The sequence below is a fragment of the Schistocerca piceifrons genome, chromosome 7 (assembly GCF_021461385.2).
Source record: "Schistocerca piceifrons isolate TAMUIC-IGC-003096 chromosome 7, iqSchPice1.1, whole genome shotgun sequence".
Classification (NCBI taxonomy): domain Eukaryota; kingdom Metazoa; phylum Arthropoda; class Insecta; order Orthoptera; family Acrididae; genus Schistocerca; species Schistocerca piceifrons.
Window position 1 is genome coordinate 521,112,967 of NC_060144.1, and position 22,165 is coordinate 521,135,131.

Here is a 22,165-nt window from a genome sequence, read left to right on the forward strand (position 1 = left end):
TACAGACAAAATACAATTTCGTAAGTGTGAAGTTATCCAACGGTGTAATTACGTAAACATCTGTCACTGATATAGTAAAATAAATGTTTGTCTCTCTCAGTTACATGATCAGATAGCTGTGTAATTATGTGTTAGAGAAATATGGTACCGATGTGTAAAGTTGTGTAAGCAAATACCATATTAGCTAGGGCTCCTTGTGGTTGCCACACACATGGTACACAAAGTAAGCGTGTACCCCCCTGAGGATTAATGTAATTATACCCTCAGGTGTTACAGATTACAGCAATGAAATGAAATGTATCACTGAAAACTTTCTTTGTAATTCAAAAAATCTTTAAAAATAAATGTTTTAAGTACAAAATTAATCACTCTAATACGTGTCCTGTAGCGCTAAATGTGCGTCTTGCTGTAAGATAATTCTGTGGAACTGTCGTAGTTATCGTCCTCTGTAAGCAAAGTTCTGCTAAAGTCAATGTACTTACCTCATGATAAACAAAAGTGAAATGCTTTGCGTAGAGATATCTTAGTTATTACGCTTATTGTTGTGATGAAGAAAGTACTGTGCTGTAACGTATTGTTGTGCTACAGAAAAGGCTGTCTCCTTGTAGCTACACCATAAAAGTTACTACTAAAACATGTTTTACTTTCCGGAATAATACAGAAAAACTGTGCAGATATAAAACAGAAACACCGCAAAATCAACATTGTAAATTGTCACTCATTAGTAGCGTCGTGATAAAAATCGTGTAGCTGTCACATAAACTAATCACTCTGTCGTCTGGTATCTCACAGAAAGTACTTTAAACCCAGAATGTATTTTCAAGTAAACCAAAATGTTGCATTAAAATCTCATTAGCAGTACCAATATAGTATGTGTCCTAAGTATGTAAGCCTGATAGTCGTTACGTAATCGTGCAACTAACAAGCAAGAATGTACAAATACAGCACTGTGTCGTCTGTTCACTATAACAATGCATTCGTAATTTCTGTTTAAAAATGTTCCCTAGGTTCTAGACTGGATATTTAACTTCAAACATTGTTACATGTTAACAGTTTCTAAAGCATACTAGTAACGTGAAGTGAAACGTTTTATGGCAAAGACAAAGTTAAAAGGCAGATTATCTGTCAATAAATGGTTTTACATGAGAAATGTGGTGTAAACCTTTACTCTTCCTAGTACGCAGAGTTTCAACTTCAACGCAATTATCATGTGGTATACGTCGGTAAAGAATACTGGAATTTTTCTCAAGGTTAGCGTCTATGTTATTTTTCTCTGAGCCACCTGGCGCACGCGGCTGCCTGCTGTGCGAGTCATTTTCTGTCTCTTTGTTGGCGCGCGTCGTTATTGGGGTTTGGAGACCTAACTTCTACAAATTCACCGTGCCGAGAGGGCCCAGCCGTGTTAGAATCCCGCCAGTTCTGATGAAATTGACGTCTGTCGTTTTGTCGGTAGTTTACATAATTTCTTGTTTGTCGGTCATGTGGTGGAGAATTTCTCCCTGAGTCGTAACTGCGTGCTGAACTGTTGCGTCTGAAATTATTCTGCCTCCCTTGACAATAATAGTTCTAGTTACCATATTGTCTATTTCTATGGTTATCTCTGTCATATTCATTTCTACGGAAATGCGATCTTTCTCTGTAATTATTTTTACTCTGCCAACGGTTATCATACGGGTGGTGTCTGTTTTGGTCGCGATTTACGTTGTAAGAATAGCCTTGTCGTGTCCAGTTATTGTTTCTGTCGTCACGGAATTGTGACGGATGTGACCTGTAGTGATTGTGTTCCTGTTTTCGCATCCCGCGACTGTCTGTGTCAATTTCTAATTCTTGTAACAGTCCCTGAAAAGCTTCAATGTCGTCTTTGCAACGTCCTGCCAAAATAATATGTCGTAAATGTTCAGGCAGTTTGATTAAGCAAATGCGGATGAGTTCTGAGGGGCTGTATGGGTTTGACAGGTACTGATTCTTGTGCAACATGTCTTCAAAATATTTCACAAGACTGGAAAATTCAGATTGTTCGAAATGTTTCATCATTATGATGCCATGTTTTACGCGGTCTTGTGTGGCTTGAGACCAATATGCTGAGAGGAAGGCATGGTAAAATTCTCCTTCACTGTGGCAATCGTGAATGACCGATCGCATTCTTACAGCTGGTTCATTCTCTAAGTAGCCACACATAAATTCTAACCTGTGCTCCAATGACCAGTTGGGAGGGAAACAATGAGAGAATTGATGGAGCCATGCTTGTGGATGAATGTCGTTGCCAGAATTCTTAAACGTTTTGAATTTACGTGTAGTAATGAACAGCTTATAGTCAAAATCATCATGTCGGCGAGTCGCATATCGGTCATTGTTAGGTCGTGTCGGCCGTTCCATCTCAAAATTCGGTGCACATTCCCAATTTCTTTCATTACTTCCGAAATGCCCTGTGTTATTATTTTGCAGCTTTTCCGTGTTTCTAAGTCCCTCTTCCCGTGTTGGAGCGCGAGTGTCCTCTGAAATACGTAATTCTTGTATTACCTGTGTCAGCTGATCTTGTACTTCCCGGATTTCTCTTTGGTGTTGTGTATTAATTTGATTCTGATTTTGTTTCAGTTTCCTAATTTGTTCGCACTCTTCTGTGTCATTAAAGACTACCGGTTTTGTGTCATTCAGAGTATCATTTACCTTTGTAGATAAGTTAGTGAATTGATCCGAAAGTTCGGCTACTTTCTCCGATAGTGTACTTATTTCCTCAGCGTGTTTTTCTGAACCAAGTTTCAGAGTATCTACTTTGTCCTTTAAGTTTTCCTGAGCTTTTGCAAGTTGCGTAACCGAATCGGTAGATGCAACTGAGTCAAATTTAGCCCACAAGGTCTCATGATTTTCATGAACAATGGTTTGCAGCTCTTTTATGGCTGCTTCGTGATTCTGTAATGCATTTTCATGCCGCGAAAAAATAGGTTGAAAATGCTCACAAATTTGTGTTTTTACGTCATTACAGACTTTTTGACATTTCGATTCAATGTTATGTAACTCAGTAGTTAAATCTTCACGCGTTTGTTCAAGAGTTTGTTCCAATGAGTCTAACTTTTGAAGCTGTTGCTGTGTTTGTCTCTGATTTTGTTCCATTGTGTCTAACTTTTTAAGATTTTGTTCCACTGTATCTAACTTTTTAAGATTTTGTCCCATTTGTTTCTGATTTTGTTCAAGTGTTGTGTCTAACTTTTGTAGCTTTTGTCCCATTTGTTGCATTAACTGTAATAACAATGCACTGGTGTCTGAAACATGTTCCTCAGTGCTTTTCGGCAGTGAATTTGCACCGGCAACATTGACATTTTGACATGCAGAAAATGTGTCTTGACTTATTTGAGAAAACGGCGAGAACCAAAAACCTGAATCTACAGTATTTGCGATATTGTGTTCTGTCATTCGCGATTCCTGAGGCGAGCTGTTGCCGACCAATCGATCGATAACGCTTCCCTGTTCACTACCTGTTTCACTGTCTACACCATTGTTTGCCGCCCGCTCCATTTCCCTATGCGCAATTACCAAATTACTACTTTGAACATTAGTTAATTCATTACTCTGCGGCGCTAACACACTGCCTTCGTCTTCACTGTCATTTCTCAGTTTACTTTGGAGCCTAGTATTACGTTTTTCACACGCCATAATTGTCACAATATTTCACACGATAACACAGAAAAGCACAATTTGAAGAGCAAAATAAAATAACATAGCAATGGAAATAATGTCTACTTAATTGCCAGCGCAGCTGCGAAATACTTGGTGCAAATCTACATGCATGCCACTACTGTTTTACTGTACAACAATGAAAGGCTACAACTACAAAGGAGATTCTCTCTACAATTACGTGCTAGCAATAAACAAAATCTACACTAAATACACAAACTACAAGAAAAATCAGAAGATTCCAGTGAGGTATCCTAGGCTAAGGGTCGACATATGAAACTTCCCCTTTGAACATTTCTACATGACTGTGCTTAACCTGACACACAATATTTTGTTAGCGCAACGCAATCTGACTTTCAATAATTCGTACAAAAGAATGGGCCCTGACTAACATTAACCTATACCTTTCACAAATCACTTACCTCACAAAAATCTTCGCTGCTCAAGCTACTGCAATACAGCGAGCGCCACTACTGCCAGCTAAATAAAAGATTCAAACTACTGAAGGCACTAACTACTGATAGGGATAGTTAGCAAATGAAAGATATTAATAGAGAACAAACAATGTATTTACCTTAATATCATCACAAGTCATAATATATATATCAGTTCATGACAAATTACAAATCTCCGCCATCTCTCTCCCCACATCCACCACTGCTGGCGGCTCACCTCCAACTGCCAACGCTACGCGCTGTTCACATCCAGCTGCCGCTGCCCAACACTACAATGGCGAGTATTACAACAATGCAAAGCAGACACAGACTGCCCACATCACAGCCAGTGATTTTCATATTGAGCGCTACGTAACATTGCCAATAAGAAAACATAAACAGCCTACTTACATAGAGAAAACATAAACAGCCTACTTACATAGAGAAAACATAAACAGCCTACTTACACATTGTCATCACCACGGCGGGACGTCGAAGCAACCAGCCATTGCCTCCAGTACACCAGATCGTGTTCTTGCAGTTAAGAAGACACCTTGGTAATGTATGTCCGCAGCACCAGCAGATTAGGGAATTTTGCTAGGTGATAATGAGAGCTCAGCAGAGCGTGCCTGTTCGTCTTTTCTAACTTTGTTCTGTCTTGGGTGTTCACTGTCTGGGTTCTCACTACTGCAGCAGCAATTAATGTTGGGTTGGCTGTGTGTCTCTCTTAAGATCTGAGTTGCAAGGAATTGGCTCCACATACCGCTTTGTCATAAATGTCACAATCTAGTTTATGGACAACTTCACCTTCACAGCATTTATTTGAGTATCCAACTTGATCCAATTTGATGTATTGTAAATATTTCATGTGGTTTGTTTATTATGTTGAGTTTAGTCATAATAAATCAAATTGTTATTTTGGACAGAACTTTCATTCTGTTAATCGGTAGAGCAACCCTTTCATTTCTCACTGTGTTAATGAAACTTTCCTTTATTTAATTAATTTCTATCAAATTAAATTATTGCAGGTGCCAAACTCTTTTCTACTCCACTTGCAGGGTCGATTACAGTCAGTTAGTGTTTCTTCTTAATCCATGTGCAACAGCAAAAGTCAGAGTTAGAAAAGGGGGGCTTAGAGCATCATTTACATATGAAGATTCCAGAAGAATTTAGTGTTAAATACACTGCTAGCCCCGGCACCTCGCACGATTAGAAGCCATTCTGCACCTTGTAGATTTACAACATGACAGAATGTCATTGGCAATTATAACCACTCACACTGCTCAAGATGCAGGTGAAGTTTAATTACTAAACTAAAAAAATCACGACTAAGAAGTGAACTGACTACTTTACCCGATTAATCAACATTCCGAGTGACGGCAACTTTTTTAGACCATAACACTGTAAGAGGTATGTGCTGCCTGCGATATGTAAGCTATAAGAGAATCTGAGACCAGAGAGCAGTGTTGACCACAGTACAAACTGTGTAGCAGTAGCAGTAAGTTGTTGCTAGCGAGCAGTCGCCTGTCTGCGCTTGTCAGTCCTGTCTGGTGTATCGTGTTGGCTGGGCCGGTCGCGGTGCAGCGATGCCGGAGCCTGAGTATTATTGTATAAGGTAAAAAAAGCAGCCTCGCGCATATCTGGTAACATTATGTAAACTCCCATTTATATCTTTTAAAAATGTCCTAATAATAATAAGTATTAATTTCAATTTAAAGAATTTAATTTTTTTTCAATGCATGATCATTCCGATTGTTGCAAAAGAAAAATCATTTACTTCCTTTCATAAATAACAAATGTATAGGCCAGCATTGCACAGAGCTGTGCCGGAAAAAGCTATTGTAAGAGCAGATACTTGCCGACTTTATCGAGGTGAGAATTTTTGCTTTTTATTCAGAATGATCTTACAGGGCCATGACGCAGCACTGCTGTCGTCCAAATTTTACCAGGTTACTGAATTTATTTTTTATTATGAGGTTTAGAAATTTTTGTGGGGGGGTTACACTTGGCGACCCTGCCAGGATCGTATTTCTTTGTGAATCTCTGAAAAGTAGTCATATATCTGCTCTTATTTACTTAAATGCAGTTTGCATCTGGCACAACGCATTTACTAATTTGTCACTCTTTCTTTCACAGATCATCGGCAATTTGTTGCTCTTTGTTGTAATTGTGTTTGTTCCATTTTTGCTTCATCTTTGTTTCATTTGTGCTTAATTTTGATTTGTGAAAAATGCCACGAAAAACTGTTAACAGTACATCGCAATGTGCGATGAGTGAAATAGCCGACTCAAATAGCTTGACCGATAATACTTGCAACACTCAGTGTAAGAGCGATAATCCTCCATTTACTGACAACCAGTGCATAGCGACCACTAGTAATGATTTTAATTCTAATGATGAGCAAACAAATTCAATTGTGTCCTCTGTTAATTTAACGACAATTGATGACGCGGCACATTCCATTACAATGAACGCTGCCCAGTTTGACACATCTAATTAGCAAAATTCATGTAGCGAACAGATAATTGTTTATAATGAAGATGAACAATGTAGTCAAAACATGTCAGATTCATTTGATTCCGAGGTAGTGACCCACAGTGCACATCCGAGTGGCGAACCTTTTCAAGAATCACAGAATAACCAAATGGTTACACAAAACGCGACAAAAGCAGATACACAATTAAACAGCACAGAGAATAGAGTAGGTAATTTTGGCTGGGATCAAGTTATGGCATTATTACTACAACTCAATGAAAAACTAGACAATGAGCACAAACAACTTAATGAAAATCTCAAACGAATTTATGAATCGTACAAACAATGTAATGAAACTCTCGAACAGTGGAATGAAAAACTAAACAACAATTTCAAACAACTTAATGAAAAACAAGACAACAATTCCAAACAGTTGAATGAAAAATACGACAACCATTTTAAACAACATAATGAATCGTGCAAACAACTCAATGAAAAATACGACAGACTTAATGAATCGTACAAACAACGTAATGAAAAATTCGACAATCATTTCAAACAACTTAATGAAAAACTAGACAGTAATTATAAACAACTTAATGAATCAAGCAAACAATTTAATGAAAGTTTCAAACTGTCGAATGAAAAACACGACAACCTTAACGAACAGAACAAACAACTTAGTGAACAGATTACAGCCATTTCCGTGCAACGTTATGATACTAAAGAACAATTACGTGAGGAAATTGAGGCTTCTACTAGCAACAGTAGTGAAGAAATTAGATCTGTTGCACAAGAATTAAATAATACACATGCAGCCACAACAGAATCACTTAGAGATGAAATTAATGCAGTCACTGAACAATGTTCAGAAAACGCAACACAGATACGCGACGAGTTTAAATTAATGTCAGCAGAAGTTTCACGCACTCTGGATACGGAAGTCGATAAGAAATTAGAACAACAGATCAGCCAAATTGACAAACGTATTAAAGTGACAGAAATGAAAAATGTTTCAGTCCCTAACACGTCACAGCATATGCCACATTCCGAACATTTGTCACACTCACACAGCCAGTGTAACTTAAGTAATTTACAGAGACTACGTGACTTAGAATCCGAACAGACATAGACAAATAGATTCTCATTCAATCCTGAACCTGTTCACACATTCAGAGACGATAACGTTGATTATAAGCTATTTTTATCCGTGAGAAAATTTAAGATATTTAAAAATGACAGAGCACAGGTACACGCTTTGGACTGGATACGACAATTTGCTTTTGTATTCTCATCAGCTTGGCCTGTAATGCAGAAACTAGAATTGGACTGGATACAACAATTTGCTTTTGAATTTTCATCGGCATTGCCTGTAACGCAGAAACTAAAATTTATTTGCAGCGCGTAAGAGACCTCAGGGGATTCATTACACTTCGATGAATATGTGCCGTAGCGTGCACAGGGCCCCGAGCCGTAGTAGTGCTATTTCATCTTTAGTTTTCTGCACTGCTGCCTTCTCTTCTACTATCCTTTATATCTATCAAAAGAGCTCTTCAACTATCGATCTATCTAGGATTAGAAACGTGTAAAGAAAACCTGATATGACAAGTTTTACCGAAAGTGACAATTTTCATTAGACACTCAAGAACTACCAGCGTAATTTTGATATCAGATAAAATTTTAAGCATCAGTATGTACAAAATTTCCAACAGTCGCAAACACATTTTGGTAACAATACATGTTTTTCTCCGCAACAGCAACAAAACCAACCGGTTAGCATACCTAACCAACAATGTAGACTGCAAGGTCAACCAAACTTTAATGTTTCGCCGCCTACACGTATAGCGTCGGCTCCGCCAAATAGTAACGCACAGCAACAAGGAAATCACTACGTACAGAAGACACATCATTTCAGTTCTTATCGCAATGCACAGTATAGCAATGATTATTATGACAGACGTAAAAGTAATGAGCACAGTTTTCTGCATAACAGTCGGTCTTATCAGCAGCAAAATCATCCGCAACAACATATTATCATGAATGAACCAGACAGTAGATATCATCCCGAACATAATACGTCAGGAAGAAATTACAGAACAGTACAAATAGTGGAAATGCCACAGCATCCTCCCGCAAATGATAGCACGTCAGATAGAATTTGACTAGATATAGTACAGGTTGCATCTTCCAGCAACGCAAGTAATACTTTTGACACGCAGAATCTCGTTCACGAAAATGTTATTACTTTTGACGACATCCGAGACACTCTCTTGCAGGAAAGACCAATTATTCAAAAAACCATTTCCCACCCTGTCATTGAGGTAAAGATTGGATCATCCAAATTTTCAGTAGTAATCGATTCTGAATCACCTATGTCAGTTATAAATGAGGAAACTTTCAACGAATGTAACAAAGAGAATACCTATCCTACGTTACCATTAGGCAAAACTAAAGTAAAAGGAGCAGTATCTGGTAAAGGAGTAGATCTAAAATTACAGACACATTTATCATTTTGTATTGCAGGTCATACATTTCACTCAAATTTTTGGATTGTTCCCTTATTGACAACAGATGTTATTTTAGGTACGAATTTTCTGGTACAACACGACGCAATTATTGACTTTCAAAACTCCTATTTAATGTTAAAGGATGAAAATGTACAACTGGCTTTAGAATTTCAGCACTCTTTATCTGTAGAAGAACAAACAATTAATCGTACAGAGGTCATTTCCGCATCACGTAACATAGACTGTCATTCCACATTATTCACAGATACGTACGTACACAACTATAATACTCCAGACGAAGCCGACTATGACGTTATACAAATGATTGCTGATAAAGTTAAACAGAGCAGTGCAAATACAGACGACGAACGCACGCAACTACGCAAAATTCTTTTACAGCAAGCTCCAGGTTTTGACAACGTCCCTGGTACTATGTCCGGTTTTATGTATGAATTTCAAACATTATCCCATTCCGTATATTCACAGAGAACAAGTTAAGAAAGAATTGCAAGCTATGCTTGACCAAGGAATTATTGAACCGGCAGTTAGTCCGTACATAAACCCACTCCATACTGTTAAGAAAAAGGATGGTTCACTTCGTCTCGTACTTGATTCGCGTCACATCAACGACATTATTATTAATGAAACAGATCGCCCACAGACACTAGAAGAACTTCTACAGAAATTTCATGGTACTGCTATTTATTCCACGTTAGATTTGAAATCGGGATTTTGGCACATTCAGCTCCATCCGAAGTGCAGAAAGTACACAGCTTTTCTCTGTTTTGGTGACTGTTATCAATTTTGTAAATTACCGTTCGGTTTAACTATTTCTTCAGCAGCATTTATTCGCGGTTTGAATAGTATACTTCCGACAGAACTTAAAGACAGAATCACAACGTATGTAGACGACATTCTTATTGCAGAAGCTAACTGGTTTGAACACAATCTGATTCTTGAACAACTGTTACGAACTTTACGTGCACAAGGACTCACAGTTAATCTCAGCAAATCGCACTTTGGCAAAACTTCTATAAAATTTCTTGGACATGTAATTTCAGCAGAAGGCATTGCGCCTGACCCGGAAAAACTTCAAGCTTTACGTGACATTACTGTTCCTACGACGAAGAAATAATTACGCAGCTTTCTGGGATTAATTAACTTTTTTCGTAAATTTATTCATTACTCTGCTTTAGACACCCCTAGATTATGTCAGTTGACGGGTAAAAACACTATTTGGTCCCGGGATAGCCAAGCACATTTTGAATTTGTAAATCTGAAAGAAGCTTTGTTGAATGCACCACTTTTATCACATCCAGATCTTGCTAGAAATTTTTCCATTGCTACCGACAGTTCTAATACCGCTTTGGGCGTAGACATTTTTCAGGAAATTGAAGAAGATGGTACTACAGTAATTAAAAACATCGCCTTTGCGAGTCGCATTCTGTCACCTGCTGAACGCAATTACTCTGTTACAGAACCTGAAACATTATGTGTTGTACGGGCATTTACGAGATTTCGGCATTTTCTTTATGGAAGACACACTACCGTTTACACAGATCATAGAGCTATACAGTTTTTACTTTCTGCAAAATTTACACACGACAGATTAAGCAGACGGAAACTTTATTTGCAGGAATTTAATTTTACAATTGTTCACATTCCCGGCACACAAAATATTGTAGCAGACGCACTATCCCGTTCTCTCAGCAACAATCAGCAAGACATCGCAACCAACTTCTGCAAAGCAAATTTCAGCGTCATGTATATTCAACAAAGTTGCATTTGAAAATTTCATTTCGTCGTCATTACGAGACATAGCACAAGAGCAGAGTAAAGACAACGTATGGAAAGAAATAAAACACCTTTGGCAAGATAGGAATAATGTTACCATTAGAAACCATTACACTGTACGCAATAATATTCTGTTTCGCCGCTCTCACCCTGACAGCAACAACTGGTTACTATGCATTCCTGACGAGCTTGTTAACAAATTAATTTGGTATACTCATTTAAGTTACGCACATTATGGAGCCAGAAAATGTTTTCTAGTACTGAGACAGAACTGTTATTTTACCAACATGGAGAAACGTATTCGACGAGTTTTAGCGTCATGTAAAATCTGCCAGAAAGCTAAGTCAGACACGACTTCACATATTCCTCCGTTATATCCCATTGTACCTGTTAATCTGAGACACATGGCCGCTGTAGACATTTTTGGTCCGATTCCCAGAACTAATAGAGGTTTTTGCTACATCTTTGTCACTGTTGAACTCACTTCAAAATTTGTTACCTTCACTCTGTTACGCAAAGCTACTGCTAAATCTGTTTCGAAAGCATTTGTAAAACATTTTTTATTTCATGTAGGGCATGTATTGAAAGTAATTTCCGACAATGGACCACAATTTCGATCTGCTATATGGACATGTATGTTACGAACAAGAAACATTTCTCCGATCTATATATCCAAGTATTACGCTTCTTCGAACCCTTGTGAACGATTAATGAAAGAAATTGGTAAACTGTGTAGAATATACTGCCATAAAAGACATACTGATTGGGGCACACACATACTCTCATTCCAGAATGTAATTAATTCCATACCAAATGAATCTACTATGCTATCTCCGACTGTTATACTGAAAAATGTTGAACCACCTAACAAAATTAAAGAATTAGTATCCTTTCCTACATCTCGTCGACTACGACACCATGAAATAATTGACATTGCGCTGAACAACATCAAACGTGCCGCAGAGCGCCGAAGAAGACAGCAAAAACAGGTTTGTACACGCCGTGACTTTCACATTGGACAGAAGATATTAGTACGTACATACTATTTATCTAACAGAGGAAAGAATAGATGTAGTAAATTTGAGCTTCTATATGCAGGTCCATACAGAATTCGCAGCATTCGTCACCCCAATGTAGTGCACGTCGAAACTCTGAGAACCAGAAAAAGTAAAGACAATCACCATGTCTCCAATATTAAACCCTTTATTGAATGAACATACTTTATGATTTATCACACTGTAATGCCTTTTCTTGATTTTTATATGACAAATGATGCAATTATTTATATGAACACTTACTGATGATTATTGTATTTTTTCTTGGCATGTGCCCGGCAAGGTAAGGTTAGCAGGTCGCTTTTCTTGTCGTTACACATCAGACCGTGCACATTTATCCAGATAAACTTACACATTTTATGACCACTTATGCAATTATATCTATGTGATTACTTACTGATAATTATTATATTTTTTCTTGGCAAGTGCCCGGAAAGGTAAGGTTAGCAGGTCGCTTTTCTTGTCGTTACACATCAGACCGTGCACATTTTTCCAGATAAACTTATACATTTTATGACCACTTATGCAATTATATTAATGTGACTACTTACTGTTGATTATTATATTTTTTTCTTGGCAAGTGCCCGGCAAGGTAAGGTTAGTAGGTCGCTTTTCTTGTCGTTACACATAAGACCGTGCACATTTTTCCAGATAAACTTACATATTTTATGAACAATTATGCAATTCTATCTAGTGACATATTAATTTTATCAAATTCTCTCTCCATTAAAGTCTTCAACTCTCGCCTGTATCAACTACACAACATACAAGCTGAACACAAAGAAAGTCATTTCTTGTCGTTATATATCAGACCGTGCACATTTTCCATTTTTTATGTATGTATGATTGTTTTCCTGTTTCTTTGTATGCACTATGAAATCTTTAAGATATAACAAACACCAGTTGACTTTGACATTTTTGCCTTATGATGTCTCAACATAGTGACTATTTTACATTTTTTTCTACTACATTATGATACTCTGTGTACATTTTTGCACCTGCACACTGTCTGTGTTTTTGCCATATTACGTTTTCCGTCATGCTATGCTGTATGCTTAATTATATCACTAGAAACCAGTTTTTATTTAATGAGTATATGATTTAAATGCAAGACATTAATCATTGTTCATCATTTTCAGAAAGCAATAACGTGTAAAAGAAATAAATGAAACAAACCACAGTGGATTACTATGAAATGGGAATTTCACCTTCGGAATGAACGAAAGAAGATGCAATACCTCGTCACGAACAGTAAATGGATCAGAATTAACAAACATTAACATGAATATACTATACACATCGTATGATAGCAGTCTTAACTAATTTTTTCTTTCAGAATACGAGGCGATTGATGCAGGCTGTCAGACAGAACTACACATCTTAGTTTTAGTGATGAAATATGCTAGAAATAAGGAACTCTGTACTATGAATAGTTATATGAAGTAAATGGTAATATGAATAATGAATAATGAAGTGTCTTTTTGCAGATGATAATGAATGATGATGAATAGTGATGAAGAATATGGTAATATGAATAATGAAGTTATTCTTCACAGGTGATAATAATAATGAAGTTATGATGATATGAATAATGAAGTTTTTGTTTACAGGTGATGATAGTGATAAATTTTATATGGCCACTAAACGCACCACTTTTAAGTTTTTCTTTGCAGATGAGAATAATGATGTAGTTTATATATTTACTGTTAGTTAAGAAATGCTATGTAGTTATTTAAGTATTTGTTGCAGTTTGTTCTGACAGTATGTCTTATGTCGCATGGTATAATGACTGAAGGTTTTGGAAAGGACAGCTAGAGTACATATATATTGAGTACACATTTCATTACCTGTTAATTCGAAGTTCACTACTTTTCAGCATAATATGCGTTTCTTCTTTCAGCTTAATAATCCATTTTGTATTTTTTCTAGGAGAAGCTATTCACGAAATTAATATGCTATAAGCAGTTAATCATTAAACCTGTTCTAGTACTTGCATTTTTTTTTACCCATTTGTGTGTGTCATTCATGAATGTGATCACATATACTCTACTTGTTTCATAACCTTGCTACAGCTGACTCATGACGAATGACGTTACCTATCCTCATTTGCAGCAATAAGTCAAAAGCAAATATTTTCATGACCCAGCAATTAATTATCGATCCCAACGCAATGCATTGCTAGCAAAAAAAATGTATTACCAGTCCCAAATAATGCTACCAGTTTAAGAGACTTCTGAGTAATACTAAATGGTGTTTTCTAATCACAGACCTTAAGTAATAGTTGCAGTGTGTTACATTTTCAATATGTCCTATGTCACTTGAATGATGAATTCTGAGTAATACTGAATGATGGTTTCTAGTCACAGACCTTGAATAATAGTTACAGTATGTTACATTTTCAATATGTCCTATGTCACTGGAATGATCAGTTTTGAGTAATACTGAATGATGTTTTCTAGTCACAGACCTTGAATAATAGTTACAGTATGTTACATTTTCAATATGTCCTATGTCACTGGAATGATCAGTTCTGAGTAGTACTGAATGATGTTTTCTAATCACAGACCTTGAGTAATAGTTACAGTACATTACATTTTCAATATGTGCTATGTCACTGGAATGATCAGTTTTGAGTAATACTGAATGATGTTTTCTAATCACAGACCTTGAGTAATAGACAGTGTGTTACATTTTCAATATGTCCTATGTCACTTGAATGATGAGTTCTAAGTAATACTGAATGATGCTTTGTAATAATGCATAAATACTATGCCAATAATTTCTGTAAATAATATTTTTGTTATACTCTATAAATGCTATGCCAATAATTAACTCTCATTTTGAATGATAACTTCTGAATAATACTGAATAAGGTTTTATAAAAATATAAGAATACTTTGTCACTGGCCAATGAGTGCCAATAATTATTTTAAATATGTTGTATGTCACTTGAATGATGAAAAATGTTTTGTACTACTCAAAACTTGCTATATGTTTAGTAACTGGCCAATGAATGCCCTGTTTCTTATTTTAATTTTGTATTATGTCACCTACATGCTATTATGTATTAATACCAGTAGCTTGGTGCTACATTCATTAACTCCTGTTTTGAATGATGACTTCTGATGGTTTGTAACTGGCCAATGAATGCCAATGATTACTATAACTAGGTGAATTATGTTAATACTATGCCATAATTAGCTCCTGTTTTGAATGATGACTTCTGATGGTTTGTAGCTGGCCAGTGAGTGCCAATGATTACTATAACTAGGTGAATTATGTTAATACTATGCCATTTATTAGCTCCTGTTTTGAATGATCACTTCTGATGGTTTGTAACTGGCCAATGAGTGCCAATGATTACTATAACTAGATGCATTATGTAAATGGTATGCGATTAATTAACTCTTGCTTTGAATGATCACTTTTAAATAATGTATAAAATGGTTTGTAACTGGCCAATGAGTGCCAATGTTCACTATAATCAGATGATTTATGAACATTATTCTGTAATACTTCATACATAGTACAGAAGTGTTCAGTAACTAGGCGATGAGTGCCAACAATTAGTCAAATTGGTTGATAGACTAGTGTAATTCTCAATGATGACTAGCATGAGACTTAATGTCCTTCACCTTCTGACCTAATTACCAGAAATTACTGCAATATACGTTTGTCCTGTCTATCCTTATGATCATGGAGCACTATATTTGGTTTCTGCACTAATTCTACGTTGGTGAATGAGTGTGGTGTTGACACATCATGGTGTCCACCACCTTGAACAATGTAGATGTTACTATGGTTCCACTGTTTGGTGTACCTAAGGTACTACCAAAATGATAACATGGAATATTAATACGACATTTCAGTGTCTTGGCTACACTGATTAATATTTCAGGGAGGAGAACTTCAGATTGTCTCACTTGGTGTTGTGCTTCTGTAGAAAGATATGGACTTTCAGTGCAGCTACATGCAACCTAATGTGCTACAACCATGATGCAATCCTTCCCTTTCCTATCCTAGTTCTAGTAAAATAGTAACAAAAAATACTACAGTGCGTATGTACTTTATGTCATTTGTTAATATGTTTTGTACTCATTGCATATACATTTTGTCATTGCTTGATATGTTCTGTACTACAGTGTGTATGCCCTTTATGTCATTTGTTAATATGATTTGTACTCATTGCGTATACATTTTGTGATTTCTTGATATGTTCTGTACTCAGTGCATGTGCACTCTATTTCATTTTATGTTCTGTACTTATATATATGTATATACTCTGTGACTGTCAACTTAGTTAATTAAGTGGATTTTAGAAAAATTTGTTGCTCATGGCAAGTCCAATTGACTCACCATCGCTGCCAAATTTTTGCCCCCCCTCCAAGTGGAGGGTTATGTAAGAGGTATGCGCTGCCTGCGATATGTAAGCTATAAGAGAATCTGAGACCAGAGAGCAGTGTTGACTGCAGTACGAACTGTGTAGCAGTAGCAGTAAGTTGTTGCTAGCGAGCAGTCGCCTGTCTGCGCTTGTCAGTCCAGTCTGGTGTATCATGTTGGCTGGGCCGGCCGCGGTGCAGCGATGCCGGAGCCTGGGTATTATTGTATAAGGTAAAAAAAGCAGCCTCGCGCATATCTAGTAATATTATGTAAACTCCCATGTATATCTTCAACTTTTGTGGTCCTGTCCTCCTCAGTTGCGCGTAATAATACGGTATATTGATAATTTTCACTTATGGACCGTCTGACAGCAACTGAATAAAACACAATTTTAGTGCCATACGCGTTTCGCCTTTATTTTCTGCAAGGCATCATCAGTGGCAGGTTGCGTAGACAGTTTCTTACATATTACGCTCCTGTTGCATTTTTGGTGTTGTTCTTCTTCCTATGAGCGCCAATTTGCTGTTTTTTCCGCATTCCACAGTGCTGTGGAATGCGGAAAAAACAGCAAATTGGCGCTCATAGGAAGAAGAACAACACCAAAAATGCAACAGGAGCGTAATATGGAACCAACTGAAGATTTTTTTCTTCTTTTGAGTCTTCAGTCTTCTGAATGGTGTGATGCGGCCCGCCACTAATTCCTCTCGTGAGCCAACCTCTTCATCTCAGCTGTTATAACGTACGTCATCAAGTATTTGTTGGACTTATTCCAGTCTCTGTCTTCCTCTACAGCCCTCTACAGCTCCGCCTACTACCACGGAAGTCATTCCCTGATGTCTTCACAGATGTCCTATCAACATGTCCCATTTCTTTGTCAGCGTTTTCCAAATATTACTATCCTCTCCGATTCCTTACCTTATCAGTCGCCGGTCTCGGTGGCCGTGCGGTTCTAGGCGCTACAGTCCGGAGCCGCGCTGCTGCTACGGTCGCAGGTTCGAATCCTGCCTCGGGCATGGGTGTGTGTGATGTCCTTAGGTTAGTTAGGTTTAAGTAGTTCTAAATTCTAGGGGACTAATGACAACAGCAGTTGAGTCCCATAGTGCTCAGAGCCATTTTTGAACCTTATCAGTCCATCTAATTTTCAACATTCGTCGGTAGCACCACATCTCAGATGCTTCGATTCTCTTCTGTTTTGGCTTTCCCTCAGTCCATGTTTCACTACCATACAATGCTGTACTCCAAACACACATTCTCAGAAATTTCGTTCTGAAATTAAGGCCTATGTTTGCTAGTAGTAGATTTCTCTTGGCCAGGAATGCCCTTTTTACCTGTGCTAGTCTGCTTTTGGTGTCCTCCTTGCTCCATCCGCCATTGGTTATTTTGCTGCCTAGGTAGCAGAATTGCTTAACTTCGTCTACTTTTGACCATCAGTCCTGACGTTAAGTTTCTCGCTCGTTTCATTTCTGCTACTTCTCATTGCTTTCGCCGGCCGGGTGGCCGAGCGGTTCTAGGCGCTACAGTCTGGTACCGCACGACCGCTACGGTCGCAGGTTCGAATCCTGCCTTGGGCATGGATGTGTGTGATGTCCTTAGGTTAGTTAGGTTTAAGTAGTTCTAAGTTCTAGGTGACTGATGACCTCCGAAGTTAAGTCCCAAAGTAGTCAGAGCCATTTGAACCATTTCTCATTGCTTTCGGCTTTCTTCGATTTGGTCTCAGTCCATACTGTGTACTCATTAGACTGTTCATTCCATTCAGCAGATCACGTAATTCTTCTTCACTTTCACTCAAGATAGCAATGTCATCATCTACATCTACATTTACATTTATACTCCGCAAGCCACCCAACGGTGTGTGGCGGAGGGCACTTTACGTGCCACTGTCATTACCTCCCTTTCCTGTTCCAGTCGCGTATGGTTCGCAGGAAGAACGACTGTCTGAAAGCCTCCGTGCGCGCTCTAATCTCTCTAATTTTGCATTCGTGATCTCCTCGGGAAGTATAAGTAGGGGGAAGCAATATATTCGATACCTCATCCAGAAACGCACCCTCTCGAAACCTGGCGAGCAATCTACACCGCGATGCAGAGCACCTCTCTTGCAGAGTCTGCCACTTGAGTTTATTAAACATCTCCGTAACGCTATCACGGTTACCAAATAACCCTGTGAGGAAACGCGCCGCTCTTCTTTGGATCTTCTCTATCTCCTCCGTCAAACCGATCTGGTACGGATCCCACACTGATGATCAATACTCAAGTATAGGTCGAACGAGTGTTTTGTAAGCCACCTCCTTTGTTGATGGACTACATTTTCTAAGCACTTTCCCAATGAATCTCAACCTGGCACCCGCCTTACCAACAATTAATTTTATATGATCATTCCACTTCAAATCGTTCCGCACGCATACTCCCAGATATTTTACAGAAGTAACTGCTACCAGTGTTTGTTCCGCTATCATATAATCATACAATAAAGGATCCTTCTTTCTATGTATTCGCAATACATTACATTTGTCTATGTTAAGGGACAGTTGCCACTCCCTGCACCAAGTGCCTATCCGCTGCAGATCAACCGTATCGTTGATATTCTTTCAACTTGAATTTTAGTTCCTCTGCTGGACCTTTCTTTTATTTCCATCATTTCTATTTCTTGGTCGTCCACTCCTACTATTCCCTCTTGGCTCTTGTACATATTGGATATTACCTGTCTCTCCGTATAGCGTATAAGAGTGAGAGAGAGAGAGAGAGAGAGAGAGGGAGAGGGCGAGGGAGAGGGAGAGGGACAGGGAGAGAGAGAGAGAGAGGTAGAGACAGAGAGAGAGAGAGAGAGAGAAAGTCGCCTCATCAGATAGGCCCAGTTGCAGAACAGAAAAATGATAATAGTCGTTAAAATTAATCTTTAATTTATTGGTACTTAAAAACCATTCACAGATCAAGGTGAACTACAGTAACTAGTAGTGGGACAAAATCCCGTCTATTCTGAAACGCCTGTAAAAATGCTGAAGGCACCTGAATGGTATGTGGGAGACTGCTACTGAGCGAGCAAATGACTTTTCATCGTCTTAGCACCTCGCAACTGCAGTAATATACTGTGGCAGGTCGACTAACGACCGCACTACAAAAACGTACTACAAAAAGCAAACTCACGTTCCGGAATGAACTGGCAAGGTTGGTTCAAATGGCTCTGAGCACTATGGGACTCAACTGCTGTGATCATCAGTCCGCTAGAACTTACAAGGGGAGGCCGCCAATTGTGAAATTCTGATTCGATTCATACTGCACATAATAAAAGCTCATGGCCAGAGGTGTAATGTGGCAAAGCACCAAGATGCACTTCTCAGCCGTTGTCGAGAAAATCGACAGTTAAAAGAAACTCTACGATTAATGATTTTTTACAGCGTCGTGGCGCAGGGGTAAGCGCTCGGGTTCGTAATCCGAAGGTCGCCGGATCTAATCTCGCGCCATACAACATTTTTTTATTATTAGTTTATTGTAATTCAAATATATATATACACACTCCTGGAAATTGAAATAAGAACACCGTGAATTCATTGTCCCAGGAAGGGGAAACTTTATTGACACATTCCTGGGGTCAGATACATCACATGATCACACTGACAGACCCACAGGCACATAGACACAGGCAACAGAGCATGCACAATGTCGGCACTAGTACAGTGTATATCCACCTTTCGCAGCAATGCAGGCTGCTATTCTCCCATGGAGACGATCGTAGAGATGCTGGATGTAGTCCTGTGGAACGGCTTGCCATGCCATTTCCACCTGGCGCCTCAGTTGGACCAGCGTTCGTGCAGACCGCGGGAGACGACGCTTCATCCAGTCCCAAACATGCTCAATGGGGGACAGATCCGGAGATCTTGCTGGCCAGGGTAGTTGACTTACACCTTGTAGAGCACGTTGGGTGGCACGGGATACATGCGGACGTGCATTGTCCTGTTGGAACAGCAAGTTCCCTTGCCGGTTTAGGAATGGTAGAACGATGGGTTCGATGACGGTTTGGATGTACCGTGCACTATTCAGTGTCCCCTCGACGATCACCAGTGGTGTACGGCCAGTGTAGGAGATCGCTCCCCACACCATGATGCCGGGTGTTGGCCCTGTGTGCCTCGGTCGTATGCAGTCCTGATTGTGGCGCTCACCTGCACGGCGCCAAACACTCATACGACCATCATTGGCACCAAGGCAGAAGCGACTCTTATCGCTGAAGACGACACGTCTCCATTCGTCCCTCCATTCACGCCTGTCGCGACACCACTGGAGGCGGGCTGCACGATGTTGGGGCGTGAGCGGAAGACGGCCTAACGGTGTGCGGGACCGTAGCCCAGCTTCATGGAGACGGTTGCGAATGGTCCTCGCCGATACCCCAGGAGCAACAGTGTCCCTAATTTGCTGGGAAGTGGCGGTGCGGTCCCCTACGGCACTGCGTAGGATCCTACGGTCTTGGCGTGCATCCGTGCGTCGCTGCGGTCCGGTCCCAGGTCGACGGGCACGTGCACCTTCCGCCGACCACTGGCGACAACATCGATGTACTGTGGAGACCTCACGCCCCACGTGTTGAGCAATTCGGCGGTACGTCCACCCGGCCTCCCGCATGCCCACTATACGCCCTCGCTCAAAGTCCGTCAACTGCACATACGGTTCACGTCCACGCTGTCGCGGCATGCAACCAGTGTTAAAGACTGCGATGGAGCTCCGTATGCCACGGCAGACTGGCTGACACTGACGGCGGCGGTGCACAAATGCTGCGCAGCTAGCGCCATTCGACGGCCAACACCGCGGTTCCTGGCGTGTCCGCTGTGCCGTGCGTGTGATCAGTGCTTGTACAGCCCTCTCGCAGTGTCCGGAGCAAGTATGGTGGGTCTGACACACCGGTGTCAATGTGTTCTTTTTTCCATTTCCAGGAGTGTATATTAATTGTCTTCATAATGTTAACCGCGTATAGTTAACGGAAGACGTAGAAACGATATTCCGAAACGAATACGTATAGCGGACGTTCGAATTAGAATAGAAATTCCACGAACACAAATTTTCCGTGGCAGGTATGAAATATAAACTCCGTTACTCGCTCGTTACGCGTGAAGGACAGATGTTGAATGGGCAGAAACGAGCCGCCGCATAACAGCGTAGTTGCCTGCTAACTTCGAAAGAAGGTAGATGCGGTCCCTAGCGCAACTTATAACATCGTCGAAAATCAGTATATATATATATAAACTATTAATGAATTGCGTATGCATGTTGGTGAAGGCGGATCGCTCTCCAATTGTACCGCCTCCATTTTTCCGTTTGTTTAACAGGGTGTACCAAAGCTCTCACGTCCGCATTGATTTTCGACGATGTTATAAGTTGCGCTAGGGACCGCATCTACCTTCTTTCGAAGTTAGCAGGCAACTACGCTGTTATGCGGCGGCTCGTTTCGGCCCATTCAACATCTGTCCTTCAAGTGTAACGAGCGAGCAACGGAGTTAACATTTCATACCTGCCACAGAAAATTTGTGTTCGTGGGGTTTCTATTCTAATTGGAACGTTTGACTTACGCTATACATATTCGTTTCGGAATATCGTTTCTACGTCTTCCGTTAACTATACATGGTTACCATTATGAAGACAATTAATAACGTTTGTGAAATGCAACTTTGTTTGCGGAAAACATAATGATGTTCGAAGTCGCCAGTTTTTCCACAACAAACGACTTTCAACAACTTATTATATGCATAATTGTTGCAACTGATTGCCGGGAATTAATATATATATATATATATATATATATATATATATATATATATATGTGTGTGTGTGTGTGTGTGTGTGTGTGTGTGTGTGTGTATACACATTT